Source organism: Leuciscus leuciscus, assembly GCF_965113295.1.
Source record: "Leuciscus leuciscus genome assembly, chromosome: 12".
NCBI classification, from domain to species: domain Eukaryota; kingdom Metazoa; phylum Chordata; class Actinopteri; order Cypriniformes; family Leuciscidae; genus Leuciscus; species Leuciscus leuciscus.
This window is the reverse complement of record NC_138736.1, coordinates 35805779-35822596: the sequence shown is the minus strand read 5'-3', so window position 1 is coordinate 35822596 and position 16818 is coordinate 35805779. Positions and strand designations below refer to the sequence as shown.

The 16818-nt window shown below is 38.2% G+C and overlaps 2 long non-coding RNA genes across 3 annotated transcripts in view; both read right to left on the bottom strand.

The window, feature by feature from the left end:
* Window positions 1–3198: 3198 nt before the first annotated feature.
* LOC309511232 overlaps window positions 3199–16818 on the bottom strand; it is a 33586-nt gene continuing 19966 nt past the window's right edge. The window contains exons 1-2 of one of the 2 annotated variants that reach the window (XR_014210542.1): window positions 8745–9088; window positions 3199–6546 (exon numbers count right to left, since the gene is read on the bottom strand). This is a non-coding gene — a long non-coding RNA (uncharacterized lncRNA). Of the gene's footprint in view, window positions 6547–8744; window positions 9089–16818 lie in introns of those variants that run through there. The other variant, XR_014210541.1, reaches the window with a different exon arrangement.
* The window catches only part of LOC309511223, a 24586-nt gene continuing 19218 nt past the window's right edge, over window positions 11451–16818 (bottom strand). The window contains exon 3 of the long non-coding RNA XR_014210533.1: window positions 11451–11637. This is a non-coding gene — a long non-coding RNA (uncharacterized lncRNA). The remainder of the gene's footprint in view (window positions 11638–16818) is intronic.

The window sequence follows — 16818 nt, the reverse complement described above, 5'->3', positions numbered from 1 at the left end:
TTCTATCTGATATATTCTTATCGGCACACATCAGGACAAACCCAGCACTTCCAATAAATCCCGGCAGAAGAGACATTCCCTCAGTCTGGGTCCTGTGCTGTCTACCTGTGTACAGTGGCATGAACTCATTATCTTGTTTTTTAGATCACCATACTGCAGCATTATGTCACATTTAGTGAACACGTCTGCTCGTACTCACATGCGGGTTTCCCTCAGCGAACGAACACACAATGACTGGACACCTGGGAAAACACTTCAGGCAAACATGTTCAGAAGACACAAAGACATAACTCGGACTTTTCTTATCTACAAACAAGTTATTTTTCTAAGATAGCTGATAAGGGCGCTCATTCGAGGGGAAGATTTCTAGTGAAGAACAAAAACACTTTCAGTCTACTCCTCACATAAAAACTATTGTATGTCTTCAGAGGACTTGGAACATTATGGACTGCTTTTATGGTTTCTATATTTCTAATAAGCCTAAATTATGTAGAAAGGAGGCATGCTTGCGCTGAAAATAATGACATATTGAATGACTCAGTGCAGGGCTGGGTGCAATGACTGTTGCTGGGCTATTCATGCTCACTTTGAGGTTTGTGATTAAGACTGAAGCTGTGTTATTTTAGTAACATTGATATACTATTATAGTTTTATAACAAAAAAAAAGTTTAACAATAGTATTATAACAATTCTTATATGGTTTTAGTTAACTATAATAACCCTGCTCTGAAGTGCGGCCAAAGTGCCATACACTGTAAAGAAATGATTTACTTATGTCAAACCAACTAAGATGTGGTTCAGATAACATCATATTTTGAATTTCTAATGATTAAACCAATCTCCTTATTTGTATTAACTCACTTTTTTCATTTCAATGCTCTCAGAATTTTAAGACAGCCAGGTTACTTACTTTTTTTTTAAGTCAAACTATATTTTTTTTACACTGTAACTGTTTAGTGAATTCGCCCCAGAATTTTGGGAACTGTTTGTTTCTGAAGAACACAGCCATAAATATCATGTTCATTTATTCCATCTATGAAATGCAACTTTGTTTTATAAATGATACTGTTTGGAAAAACTCTAAGCCATGGTGCACCCACAGCCGGCCTGTTAACTCTTTGAAACCATCATTACTGGATATAAAGCTCAATCTGCTTTGAGCTTGTATCATTTTCAGATCTGTTTGTTTATTAGCTCAGCAAACTGAAGACACACCTCAGCACCTGGATATTGTACACAACGCTCTATTCATAACTCATGAATACAGAGATGCCCCTTTCTTCACGTCCAATTCAATGTTAAAAAGAAAAAAAAAATTTTTTTTTGAGATTGCTTAATTTTTTTTTATATTAATATGTTATCATATCAAGTTCTACGTTATGCTCTATCTTTATTAAAGCTCTGTTTAAATTTTTTGGTTGACCATTCAAAAAGTCACTGTCATAATGCCAGAATGGTTTCTGAAGGATCATGAATAAATTACATACAGTATTATTATTTTACAGTAAAATAGAAAAGTTATTTTAAATGTTAATAATATTTCATTAATAATTTGTTAATAATGTAACGCAGCCTTGGCGAGCATAAGAATGTTTTCACAAAGAAGTTTCAGTTGAAATCTCGTTCTTGTGTGTGTGTGTGTGTGTGTGTGTGTGTGTGTGTGTGTGTGTGTGTGTGTGTGTGTGTGTGTGTGTGTGTGTGTGTGTGTGTGTGTGTGCCAGTTTCTCACTGTAAAAAAACAAAGGTCGTTTGGTTATTCAACATCTCGTCTACGACTAATGTAACAATCCATCTGTGCCACATGCTAAATGTTCCGGTAAACACAATTATTCCACGCCTGAGAAAAACAAGGCTCAGTCTGGGCGCTCACACTGACGTCACCGGCCAGAAAAAGCGCTCCAGTATCTGCATGGCTGGAAATTACAGGCTGCAGCAACCAACACTCAAACTGGCAGGGTCTAAACCCTCCTAAATGAAGCTCTTTTGTAGCAGGGCTTGGCATGACGGATGAGGGCAAGATTCCTCTTTTCCTTTGTGCTCCAGAAGTGCGAGCCAGGAATGAAGCTTTTTGTGTCTGACATAGAGGTGCACAGAAGCATATATAAGTGCACGACAGTCAGGAGTCTCGATGTATCTGTCACGGCCACTAACTCGAACAATCCGTATCTGATTTCAGGTCCCTATGATGTCGTCTTTAAACTATGAACGATTTACTCTAACGAGACGTGTCGTAATGTACAGTGCTGGTGTTCAATTTCATTAGAAAACCGAGAATGATTTTCTATTATAGTGCTTTTCACAATATATTCTTTCAACTTGATATTACTGCCAAAGTTAATTTACAAGTTAAAAGGACAGGAGCTGTTTGATTCATCACTTTTATAAAGATCTATATGTTTGCTGTTTGAGCGTAAAAAATGTTTTGCAAAGTTACAAAGCACAAAGTCCCTCCAAAGGCAGTTATTCTTTATATCAGTGTGCACAGTTTTTGTCTGAAACACCTCCATTGTAGTTTCAAGTTTTCTTCCGGGAACGAACACGTCACAATATTCCTCATATAAATAATTCCCGGTTGAGTTTAGTCTCATCCTCAGATGTCTCACCCACGGACCGCTGGCTGAACGTCTGATGCATGAGGCACACAAAATAGGAAACACTTTAGGAGTTTCGAAGTCATCATCCGATTGGTTGAATTCTACTGGATTTCCGGACAGGAATGTGCATTGCATTCTTTAATGGTTCACCTGGAAACAAAGATTTTGATGCCAAACCCCCTCATGGAAAAGAAAACCGTGTGTTTACAACAGTGACGATGAGAGCTTATCAGGACCAACTAAATGCCGGATTTTCAAAAAGAGTGGAAAAGATTCCGATCAAAAGATCTCCAGAGACAAGTTCAGCTGAAAAAAAACTGATTTTATTGTCCTCTCACCTCGTGTCTTTACCCCCGAGCTCTCTCTGCATTCAGAACGAGGTCCGACGTGCTGCTGAAAATAACCTCTTCAGCAGGAGGGCATCCCAGGGGTCCGGAGTCACGGCTCTGTCGAATGTTCTCTCTCTCTCTGTCTGCCTCGGTTTGTCCTTGTGGTGTTCGATTGCATCCTGAAGAATAAGGATAAGAAACACAGTGCGATAGGAACGTGCATGGAGAGGTTGAGCTGCAGAGGTTACTGGAAGAATTGATACTTCACAAATAAATAATCAACATTTATTCATTTAGCAGATGTCAGGTGATTTCAGGCATATTAAACATATTCTGTTTCATGTTTTATACATGCTTGTGGCTCCAAAAGGTATTTAGACACTTAAGTCATGCTTAGGAATATTACACATTTCACAACCACAAAGTGTCATTCTTCATTTTGAGCAGTTTGTTTTGGTTTTACAATTTGAAACTTCTCTTGTGAAATGAAATTTAAATTTAGCAATGCATTACATTGGTCAAAAATGACAAGTAAAGACATTTAAAACATTACAATATATTTCTATTTCAAATAAATGCTGTTTCTTTTGAACTTTAAATTCATTAAAGAATCCTTAAATGTATCGTAGTTTCCACAAAAATATGAAACAGCACGACGGTTTTCAACATTGATAGTAATAATAAATGTTTCTTGAGCAGCAAATCAGCATTTTAGAATGATTTCTGAAGGATCATGTGACACTGAAGTCTCTGTAAGAGTAATGATGCTGAAAATTCAGCTTTGATCACCGGAATAAATTACATTTTGAAATAGATTCAAATAGAAAACAGTTGTTTTAAATTGTAAAAAATATTTCACAATATTCCTATTTTTCCTGTATTTTTTATCAAATAAATGCAGCTTTGGTGAGCAAGACAAAAAAGATCGTCCCAAATCCTGAGTAGAAACGTTCTTAGAGCACATTGCACTTGTGATCAGATCATCTAAGATGGGTTAATCATATCAGGTGTAAAAGGCACAGTGCTGGAACACTGAAATAGAACAGCGCTGTGTGTGTGTGTGTGTGTGTGTGTGTGTGTGTGTGTGTGTGTGTGTGTGTGTGTGTGTGTGTGTGTGTGTGTGTGTGTGTGTGTGTGTGTGTGTGTGTGTGTGTGTGTGTGTGTGTGTGTGTGTGTGTGTGTGTGTGTGTGTGTGTTGGAAAAAGTCATGGTGTGTGCTTTGGAACAGTAGCTCCCAATATGAGGTTCCCCTCCTTTCCTCTCATTCTGGGCTGATTGATTTACCAGCGGTCCTCGGCTCTGGGCTCCGAACTGCTGCACTGCATATAAAGCAAGATCCGGGGATTCAAGGTCAGGTGGCTTAAAGCAATAGTTCACCACAAATTAACTTCTGTCATTATTCACCATATATTCAGCATAATGGCCAAGCTGTTCTTTACTATAGAAAAAAAGTGAATGGTTGCTGTCATTCTGCGAAAAAACTAAAAACGTACATGCAGTCTATATACACAACTGCTCAAAGTTTTGAATAAATTAATAAATAAATGTGTAAATTAAAACTTTTATTTAAGAAGGATGCAATAAAAAGATGTTACAAAAGACTGCTATTTCAAATCAACGCTGTTCAAAGAATCCTGAAAAAAATTAATGTGTAGATTCCATAAAAATATGAAGCAGCACAACTGTTTTTAACATTGATAATAATAATTAATGTTTCTTGAGCAGCAAATCAGCATATTAGAATGATTTCTGAAGGATCATGTGACACTGAAGATTGGAGTAATGATGCTGAAAATAATCACAGGAATAAATTAAATTTTGAAAGATATTTAAAAAAAATTATCAAATAAATACAGCCTTGGTGAGCAGAAGACACTTAAGAAATAAAAAAAAATAAACACTTAAAAAATCATTCAACCCCAAACAATTGAACAATAGCATACCTATATTCAGACTTCTGAAGCCATACGTGTGAGAAATAGACCAATATTGAAGCTGCTAGTTGCTTAAAAACTTTTATGCATTAAAACATGATGCATGTCATCGTGGACATCAAACATGGCATGACTTTAATGCATGCAAGTGCACATGAGATCTAAAAGTTCTGGCAAAGATGAGGATTTTTAGAGACTTTCAGAATAACACGTTTTCATACTTTTCTTTTAAGCTGCTTCGTTGCGACTTCCAAATAAGTAACAAATCTGTCAGCTATCAAACCCCTACTGTTAAACTTCAGGCCATGTGGACTGGACGTGCGGCCCTGCCTGGCATCTGAAATGAGTCGAGCAACCCAATGACTCAGCCTGTGAAATATGAAGGCTTTTAGCAGCCCGCCACAGAGGATCACTTACACTCAACCATCTCTCATTTTTGGGGTTTCAGTATATATTTAGTCATCCTGTAAAAAGCAGGGAGTTAAACAGCAGTGAAACGTGATTAAAAGAGAGTTTTTGCCATGTCAATTTGCCTTGGTCAAAGAAAGACTACCATGATGGCGACTTGCATTACATCATAAGGTAATTTATCACCTTCAGACAAACATTTCAAGACAAATTACGCCAATCCATGGGAGAGGAACTCAAAGAGCTATTTGTGGCCTTTTACAAGCCATATTTGGATTTATTTGTTCCGGAACAATCCGTGCGGTGGGGAAGAGGCGGTCCAATGAGCCGTTCTCAAAGCAGAATCATCTGGACTTGGACCGTTTGGGTCTAGCCAAACCCTTTCAAGTGGGCTTCTCTGGTTGCTCCACACCAATGCCAGAGGACCAAATGTGCTCTTTTTCACCGGCTGGAGAAAGTAAACACATCAGAACCCAATCAAAACCCATGTGTGGTTGATCCCCTAGACGGCATTCTGATTTAGCTTTAGATGTTCAGAAGGCGTCTGCAAATGCGATGAGCTATTGTTTCACAGCTTTGATAGATGAACTTCACCTGACAGAGACTGATGAGGGGGTGGTTTTATTCGTTTAACAGAAGAGGCAAAAACAGAGACTTGAATGAACAAAAGATCATTAAAGAACCAGAAGAAGGAGGGAATGATATGCTAACAAGTCTTTCATTGGCAGTTAATCATAGATGCTCATTAGGAGCACTGATTACACCACACAATAATGAGATGCACACGCAAACATACACTCTCACAAAGTTTACACACATGCACATCCACCATGCCAGATGTTCACGTCAAGGGAATGAGGAAAAATGCTTGTTGTGTGTGAAAAATCCCATGACAGTACCAAAAACTGAACAACACACACACACACAAAAACACACACTCTCACACACACACTCAAAAACACACGCACTCACACACACATCTCAGTAAGGAGCGGATTAGACATCAGGTGGTCTGTGTAATTAGTGTCAGATTAATTAAAATTTGTTCAGCAGCTTTAGCGGTTGATTATTCCTTTCTCATTAACGTGGGCTTGAATTCACTCCAGAAACAAACAAAACTAATATTTGCTAAGCCATACTTGCGCATTGATTCTGCAGCGTCGCCTCCTGGTCATTCGTCACAATCGAATTATGGAAAATTCTTCACAAAAGCAACAATTCCAGTGAGTCTAAGCCAGTGCTGGTTGTGCTTCCAGGTCAAAAAGCTCAAAACGCTTCACACTGTAATGAAGAGAAAGCGAGACAGTTACATTCCCATTCCAGAGACACATCAGACAGTATTTCAACCCAGTAACCATACAGGATCAGTATTTGGTTTATCTGTCTGGGACTGCAAGACAGTCGCACATTTACTGTATGCACCATGCACACATATATATTGTACAGACACACACAAATCACTGTGCAGTGTGTTCAATATCCTGCTAGTCATCAGATTATCATTCTTGTAGCTTTACTGCGGAGGAAAAACGGTGGTCGTATTTCACATGACATTAGCAGCTTTTGGGAACTGCTGAATGGAGATAAACCACAGAGTTTTTAACCAAAAGAAAATGGAAAATAGTAGGACATCTGCAGCAGTTATTTAATTTTTCCATTCCTCTCCATCTCCTGTGATGGATGAAGATCTGGCACTTGCAGTTTTTGGTATAGCACCTGCAACGACATCATCATTCAGAACTCCACAGCAGAATGAATCATTCGGACACACACCTGCAGGACTTTCCCTGAAGAGAGGAAGATCACACTAACTTTGACAATAAGACATGGTGTCACTCATCCCATCCCTCTTGCCCTGTTTACACCTGGCATTACAGTAAGATGCGTTTTGGTCGCTCTGATCACAAGTAGACGAGGGAGACACGTTCCCGTTTACACCAGGTGTTTAATCCATCTCTTTTGTTCACTTTCAACCACTTCTGCCCTGATTTCTTTGAAAGCAGAGTCTATGGGCGGGTAAATGAATGGGCTTTTTCAGATCTTTTAATCTAATAGATGAAATAAGCTCACACAATTTACATATGAACGCGCATGATGGGAAAACACACGGAGAGCATCAGCTTTAATTTCTGCTCTGACAGCTGAAGACCAGCCGAACGCAGTGAGTGTGTGTTAGAAATCAGGAATGGTGAGAGAACATTGGTTAAAACCAGACCATTCTCAGTAGTAACTGAGTTATGGTCTGGCAAAGCTTCATTAATAACTCATTTCCAAAGGGGCGTCACCAACGACCGTCGCTCAAATGCCTCTGGGCGCAATTGGATAGACCTAAAACCAATCAGAGCGATCGTCATCGTGTAAAGCCATATGCTGCGTCCCAATTCGCCTATGTTACACTACGCCATAAAAGTATGTACTCTTTTTGTGAAGAAAAGGTATTTACTTTTGAATGTGTAGCAAAAAAGTAGGCAAGCTTTGGGACATACTACTTCGTCATCTTTATCGGACGGATCTGTCGCGTGCATCCTGTCACGTAAACTGTCCTGTCAATCATCTTGTCACAGTTAAAATCCTCTGTTAAATCTAATTTAATTTCCTACCGTTTCGGAGAGAAATGTAGTAGCACGTTCATCTACCAGTGGGTCTTTCATGGTGTCCTCATGTGTTTGCAATTTGAATATAATAATGCATTTAAAAGTTGGTGCGCTTCACCAACGGACGTCGCTCAAATGCCTCTGGGCGCAATTGGATAGACCTAAAACCAATCAGAGCGATCGTCATCGTGTAAAGCCCGCCTCAACGTTTCTGATTGGTGCCTCGATTTGATCGGATTAGAAATCGGCTTGAATGGGCTCTTTGCCAGACTACTTGCAGAGCAAATCTAAATTTGCCGGAAGTTTGTCTGGGTTTTCCCTTGGTATGTTTTTCGTCTTCAAATCAAACTTGGGTCTCCAGCCGGCAAAGTTTAAATCCCGTCTGGCTAGAGCTCTTCCCATGATATTTACACTTTCAGTAGGCGGAGAGTAGACGGTATTTTGTGGCTGTTTAGCGCATTCGATCACATGATCGTTTACACTACGAAAGCAATCCGGTCTAAAATGTTTTCAACTACCTCTAGAAGTGGTCGAAAGTGGACAAGCTCAAAACGTTTTAGACCCCGTTTACGTATTGTATTTAGCGTCGTCCACTTGTGATCGGATTGCCGAAAACGCTTCTTGAGGTGTAAACAGGGCCCGTGGGAAGAAGGGTTCCTTCAGGATGGTCTAGAACAAAATCCAGGCAGGAAAAATGTGTTTGTGCATGTGTTTGTAGTGTACTAAAGGGCAAGGTGGAATCTGGCATTCTGCACTGGAGTGTTAATTTCACAGAAGGGCATCACATACGCGTCTAGAAATCAAAACCTGCCCTTGAGCTCATTGGAAGGCTCACAGAGAGGTTCCTCACACACACACTAGAGCAACAAAGGTGTCCTGTATCACCTGTTTCCACAGTCCCAGAAGCCCTACGAACCCTCACAGATCCAGCATAAAGTCCACATTGTAGAATATTCTGACTAAGAACAACCGACTGAAGCAAGGCCTTCTGCAGCTCTTCAAGAGAACAAAACATGACAAATGCATTCGCACACTGACCACATCATCACCCCGAGTGTGTTTTTACACGTACTCGCATTTGATGTTGTGATATTCTCACGCTTTCTATCCCACAGTGGTTAAAGATCTGAACTTAGCTGGAAGGTTATAGCTTCAACCAACATTCAACCTTGAATCTTAAACATAATGTCTCTAAAAAGGTGCATAGTCAACATGAAACTATAATTGCAACTTACTTTCTTAATACTATGTTACATTAATTGAATATTTAATTTAATTACATAAATATAGTATATATAATTTGTTTGTTATTTATATATATATATATTTTTTTTTACAGTATACAGTAACTTTGATATAGTTTTTGTTAATATTTTGAGTTCATTTATATTTTCTGTCTTTACTTTTAACAAGTTAAAGTTTTTGCATTTTTTTAAATACATATGTTTTATTCATTTTAAATTTATTAGTTTTAGTTTTAGTACTTCAAGCAAAACAAAATGAAAATGAGAAAAGTTGCCTTGGCAACTAGCTAAAATATATTTTTTATATTTTATTTCATTTAACAATTATTTTGATTTAAAAAAAAACTAAATATTTTTTTGTTTTTAGTTTTAGTTCATAATAATCATTCACATGACCTCATAATTGAATAACGTTCAGTTTAGCAAGTGCGTCTAGTTGTAAACCTCAAGAATTTATTATTATTTTTGCAGTTTTATGCTGAATTTGGGGATATTTGGGGATATTTAATTTAATTAATCAATCAACAATACTATTGATCAGCATTACCAAACGTGGACGTTTTCCACTAGAAACAAACATTGATGTATTATTTTAATTTAATACTGTGAAGCTGCTTTGATACAATCTGTATTGTGAAAAGCACTATAAATAAACTTGACTTGACTTGACTTAAATATATCTTCTCTTTAGGAAGCCCAAGACATTCTTCCAGTTTACACGTCAGACTAGAAAAGGAAGGTCAAGTTGAGCACTTTGCATTATGGGATACTGTGTCTAAAAGTAATACAGTGGTAGTACAGCATTTGGAATTTACCTTGTGTCTTAGGTAGTGAAGACTGAGACCACTGATCCGAAAACAGCTTTTCCATCCATATCCTGATAGATTAGATTACCAAAACAGTATTATCTGAGGTCAGTGCTCTATTGTGCGATGATTTACAATGATAAATTGTATTTTCTATAAATCAAACTGTTTCAGGAAGCCCCACCAAAAGGACACAAAAGGTCATGAATGCCACCACACGGATGAAGGGAAAATACTTCATTACAACAGTGACTGAAAGTGAAAGGCTGAAGTTACAGCTGTGATTACACATGGTTGGTTAAGTCACTCTTAAAGCACGTGGAACGGGTATTCGGTGGGGAAAATGAAAGAGATCTAATTTTACGAGACTGATTTGTGTAATGCAGAAGGATTACAGGCGGGTCATGTTTTTCAGCTTAAGTTGTTAGATATAATTGGTTTTATTTTAACACATTTTTGTGGTATTATTTAAAGATCTTTAAATGTTTCTCTCATCTGGAACATGCAGGTAAACTATATTTTCTGGCCTTTCATATCCTAAAAATCCCCTATAAAGATCTTTTGGGACTGACGGCCAACTACACCAGGTGTTTCTATCATCTCAGCTGATCTGACAGAAAGTGTTATATATGTCTTTCTGTGTGTGTTTTGTGTGCATAGGTGCATTCAAGCGTGAGTGTGTGATCAAGTTTTCACTTGATCTAATGGCATGAGCAGAAATCTTGGACCTGTATAGACATTACTGCACATTTTGACCAAAACACACTCTGACTCCAGACCATGTGATGTCAGACACATAACACACACACACCTCTCATAACTCACGGCAGCATTATTTATGAAGATCGAGAAAGTGCTGTAAACTGCATGTGCTGCTCGAGCCTCATATAGGCTTACTATATTCACATACAATATTTTGTGATCTTTGCTTGACAGTAGGAATTCATATATACTACATTGACAATACCATGAAAACTATTTACTTGAGAACAGAATCGTGGTAGTATCATAGTACCACATAAATACCATGGCATGTAAATGATGTGTAAATATTAAAGTACCATGACACTGCCACAAATACTAACACTTATACATTTAAATTTGTGAATTTATCATTTAAAAATTATTTTTAATAGAATTCAGGTGATTGCAGAGCTTGAGCAAACATATCTACATCACCACGATCAGATGCTTTCTTAACTGCTGCTTTCTCACCGCAGTTATTTTTATTTTCTTTATTTTCTTATTGAGAGGAAAGCATGAAGCACATTGTTTCATCTAAACAACACTCTCAGTGTGTGGATGGCGTCTGGATGTTAATTAAAACTATATCACTGCAAAGGTATTTCTTTTTACTTCTAAGCAAAGAACGAAAAATACATTTGCCATGAGCATAGATATATATACATAGATGATATATATACATCAAACTGCTGTTTCTATAAGCGCTAGACGTAAGCCTTGATTCCTGCTGAGAGTGACGACATGCTGACCATTCCAAAATGGCGGGCGCGCCAATGTGTCTGGTGCGGACAAATCTATGTATGCATATCTATGTATGTGAGTATATTGGGCCTTGAATCATGTTCAGTCTCTTGTACTTTAGTGTAGCCTGGTTAAAACCAGACCATTCTCAGTAGTAACTGAGTTATGGTCTTGCAAAGCTTCATTAATAACTCATTTCCAAAGGGGCGTCGCTCAAATGCCTCTGGGCGCAATTGGATAGACCTAAAACCAATCAGAGCGATCGTCATCGTGTAAAGCCCGCCTCAACGTTTCTGACGGGTGCCTCGATTTGGACAGATTAGAAATCGGCTGGAATGGGCTCTTTGCCAGACTACTTGCAGAGCAAATCTAAATTTGCCGGAAGTTTGTCTGGGTTTTCCCAAGCTAACTTTCGTGTGCACAAGTGGAAAATAAGCAATAAGTTGCTGATGCAGTTCCCTTAACAGCCACCGGTGTCGCTAATAACAAGGGCTTCTGAATTCTATTCATTATCCATTTGTTTTTCCAGCTCAAACTGAAGGATTTCTTAAAGTAATCAGTGTTTTTGTAGACAAAACTTCATTGTGTCAGATGGCATGAGTTCTCCTGGGGTGTGTAACACTGACAAACAGCACCTGGCATGGGCCGCATTGTACGCTTGATTATCGTCAGGAAATCTTGTAGGAAAGCACAATAGGGTGTTTTGTTTCTCTTTTAACTTTCCTCCCTCCTTTTCCTCCTCCTCTTTTCTATCCAGACAAAGCTGAACATGGCTGTTGAGAATATATAGTGATCCCCCACCTGTGAGTGTGTAGATACAGGTCACATATTTAAAGGGCTTTAAAAACAACAAAAATAGTGCTTTTTGCTGGTGAGACGTCAGCGGCTGTCAGTTTCCAGAAGAGAGGCATATTTTTGGTTGGAGTTAAACAAAGCGAAGCACACAGTGTAATTCTACCACACGGATGTGAAATTCCAGCTGTCTGTCAATCTCTGGCTGCAGTTTTTGCAAGTAACTTCACATCTCCATGTTGTACTAGTTCAGAAAACATTAAACAGTAAATAGTCAAATCAGATTCAGCTATTGTGCATTGTATGGTATTACTGGCACTAGGAATCTTGAATGCAAAAAAAAACAAAAAAACTACTTGACATCTGACCACATTTTCAAAAATAATTCCAATGCTGAAACAAAAACAAGTAGAACAATATCTGTTTTTAGATATTGTGCAATAAATGCTATAAGGCTATAATTCACCTGAAAAGTAATTTTGTTCTCCTGTGTTTATGATTAACAAAAGAGAAGAGTCACGAAATACATCTCAGTTCAGATATCTGTGGTGTCATGTTGCATTTGACTGATTTTAAGATTAAATTCAGTGGTTTTTAGTTCTCCATTCATCTTAAACTGAAGGAACATTTTACTCTGTTTACATGTTGTTGTTGTTTTTTTCTCCACCTAGCAACCTCTCACAACTCCCAAGAAACGACCAAGTATATCCCTATCAACCACCCAGAACACTCTAGCACGATAGCAACTTTTGCACAGGAAAACACCACTCACATGCAGGCAGTATATGCTACCATTCAAAAGTCTGAGTCTGTAAGGTATAAAAAAAATTAATTAAATTAAACAATTATCTTATGATCAACTTTTTTTATTCAAAAATACAGTAAACTAGTCATATTTTTAATTATAATTTATTCCTGTGATCAAAGCTGAATTTTCAGCATCATTACTCCAGTCTTCAGTGTCACATGATCCTTCAGAAAGCAATATCCTGATATGATGCTCAAGAAACATTTCTGATTATTAGCAATGTTAAAAAAATATTGTGCTGCTTAATATTTCTGTGGAAACCATTCTGCTTTATTTCAGGATTCTTTGGTGAATAGAATGTTAGAAATAACAGAATTAATTTAAATACAATTCTTTTGGGCATTCTTTACTGTCACATTTGATCAATTTAATGCATCATTGTTAAATGATATAATTAATTACAAAAAACTTTTGGATGTATATATTCTTATTCACACTGATCCTAGTTTAACATGAAGTTCTAGAAAACAACTCTGTGTCTGTAATCAGTGATATGATGCTAGACTTTTCTACAAAAAGACAATAGGATGAAGCTGTGCAACAGTATCTCACACCATAAAAACTCAATCCTCTTGCAGCCCAGGACTGTTGATTTTGATGGTCAGCTTACACTATTTTTTAAACAGTTTTTTGGAGGCCTGCTTATAATATTGCATCATCCCACGGATAACCTACGACATGATTATATAAATGTTTATACCAAGAAACTTAAAAGTGTTGACAAAATACCTCACGATAAGGCAGATAGAACACTGGAGTTGCTGGACATCTCACAAAAGATATTTAGCCCAACATGTAGCTTAACTGGTTGAACATAGCACTAGCACTAGCAATGCCAAGGTCATTGATTTGATTCCCAAACAACATGCAAACTGATAAAATGCACATCTTAAAATGTACTATAAGTTGCTTTGGATTTGGATACACTTAAATTCGGCATGAAACTGAGGGGGATAATAGTCTTTTCTTCTATATTGTTATGCATCCGAGTGAAACGGCTCGATGTTGATTTTGAGGGTCTTTGAGGGTATTTTCCTGTAGCTCAACCAGCAGAGCGTTGGTGCTTGCAACGCCAAGGTCATGGGTTCGATTCCCAGGGAAAGCCAGAACTGATAAGAATGTAAATGTGTACCTTGAAATGCAATGTAAGTTTCTTTGGATAAAAGCGTTTGCTAAATGTAAAAAAAAGTTATAGAACTCGTGAAATTCCTGAGGAGTTCTGTATTTTCCCCACAAAACAAAATATGTTTGACGAACAGCCATCAACTATATATGGATTATCCACATGGTTTGGGGAGAGTAAAATATTCCTAACCCAAGGTCCTGGGGTTTGCAATGGAATGCTTCCATCTGAACTAATATAACGGGATGCCAAACAGTGGAAAGACAACGTTCATAAAATAGGAAAGCATTTGTGACATCTTAAAGGTGCCAAATGCAAATCTGGCCTGCTTTCTTGAGGAAGGGGATTCAAATCAAAGAGAGTTTGTCCGCAGCGCTCCCTGCCAAACGGAACAGACTGAAAGACTGGAGAGTGTCCGTCGCCAGGGAATCCGCAGATCCGATCGAACTCGCGGTGAGGGGCGAAGCCAGCATGGGCAGTCTGACCCAGTTTTCACGTTCCTTACAGACAGTTGGTTTTCTTGCTTTTTTGATCTGTTCGATGAGGAGAGCAGATCCAGACCCAAGGCAACTTCACACATATGTTTTGTCTATGTTTAACCCTCTACAGGCCTGGAGGAATATCTCGAAAGCAGTCTATGGGGTTATAAACACACACATGCACACACACTCACAGTTTGAAACATTCTTCCTGTGTAATACAGGATGCAAAGAAACTCCTTTTGTTCCTGATGTTGTGCCCTAACTTTAGGATGCGTCTGTGTGTGAAGGCCACAGGAGACGTAACTCCTGAATTATTCCAAGACATACAGTTTCAATATGGCAAGCATATTGCTTAATACATTCACAGTTGTGCCACAATGTTTTAAATATAGTTGGATTGCATCACTGGTCCTGAATCAGTTCTGAAAGTGATAATGAAAGTGACAGTGATGCATGAAGGCGCATGAAGAAAATACAAGATCCATCATGAGTGTTTAGTTTGTAAATGTTTGCTCCATCAGAGTTGTAAATAAAGTTATCAGATTTGTTATAGTGAAAAGAGCATAACTATCTTCATTGACGGTGAGAGTCTGGTCTTGTCTGCTTTTATGGAGGCATTGCTGGATTTGTGTGTCTCATAATCAGCATATCCGGCAAAATAATGGAATTAGTTCTGCTCTGTCTTTCTAAATCTTGGTTGTGCGAGCGTTACATGGGAAACTGTTGTGATTCAGACAATCTGTCCCATGGCACGTTTCAAAAGGCAGACTTGCTTTGTTTGAAGACTCCAGGTGCTGATACATCCATCTGTGAGTGACCTAATTCTGAGCCCTCAAAAGAGGCAGCAATCATAAGCACACATTTGAACTTGTGTGTAGGTGTATGTATGTATCTATGGGCTTGACATTAAAGGGTTAGTTCACCCAAAAATGAAAATTCTGTCAGTAATTACTCACCCTCATGTTGTTCCAACCCCGTAAGACCTTCGTTCATCTTCGGAACACAAATTAAGATATTTTTGATTAAATCTGAGAGCTATCTCACTCCTCCATAGGCTTCTAAGTGACTGAAACTTGCTGGCCCAGAAAAGTTATTAAAGACATCGTTAATCTAGTCCAAGTGACTACAGTGGCTCAATCTTAAGTTTATAAAGCGACGAGAATACTTTTTGTGCGAAAAAAAAAAAAAAAAAAAAAAACGACTTTATTCCACAATTCATTTCCTTCTCTCTGGGCCTCGAGTTATTTCACGTAGTGTTTTAACGCAGCACGTCTGTGTTGCACGTCACCACGTAGGCTCACTATTGGCCGACGCTGGTCATGTGTGAGATGCGTGTGGCGTATAACACAGACGCGGTGCGCTAAAACACTACGTGAACTCACTCGAGGCCCAGAGAGAAGGAAATGAATAGTGGAATAAAGTCGTTTTTATTTTTTTCGCACAAAAAGTATTCTCGTCGCTTTATAAACTTAAGATTGAGCCACTGTAGTCACTTGGACTATATTAACGATCTCTTTAATAACTTTTCTGGGCCAGCAAGTTTCAGTCACTTAGAAGCCTATGGAGGAGTGAGCCAGCTCTCAGATTTAATCAAAAATATCTTAATTTGTGTTCCAAAGATGAACGAAGGTCTTACAGGGTTGGAACAACATGAGGGTGAGTAATTACTGACAGAATTTTCATTTTTGGGTGAACTAACCCTTTAACACCCATTTTGGTGAATTTTATATACAAAATAAAGGCATCTGAAATAGTAAACAAAGTGCAATAGTGTTGTCAAAAATATAGATTTTTCGATACATATCGATACTGAAATATCTGAAACGCTTCCAATGATAATTTTCCGCAGAATAGAGACAGGATACCAGCTGCTCTTTCTCTCTCTCTCTCATCTCTCCGACAGCGAGTGACACACAAACCCGCCTCCACTCACTCACTCGTTTCATTTGCTCCGGATGAATATCGTTGGTGTTACAGGGCTTGAATTTCAGCGTAGGATTTTCCTCATTCCCCCAGAGTTTGTGCTCACACCCAAGGTGCACGCACATAAAGCCGTCTCTCAGTTCGCTGATTATTGCGCTAAAACAGTCAATTACACACAAAATAATGCCAAAATGACGAGTATTCATTTGACAAAGAAAATGCATGTGTAACACTATAATGGATTAGTGCATCAGGTCTTAAAGTGACAGCAGCCATACCTGTTGCCAAATTATGGA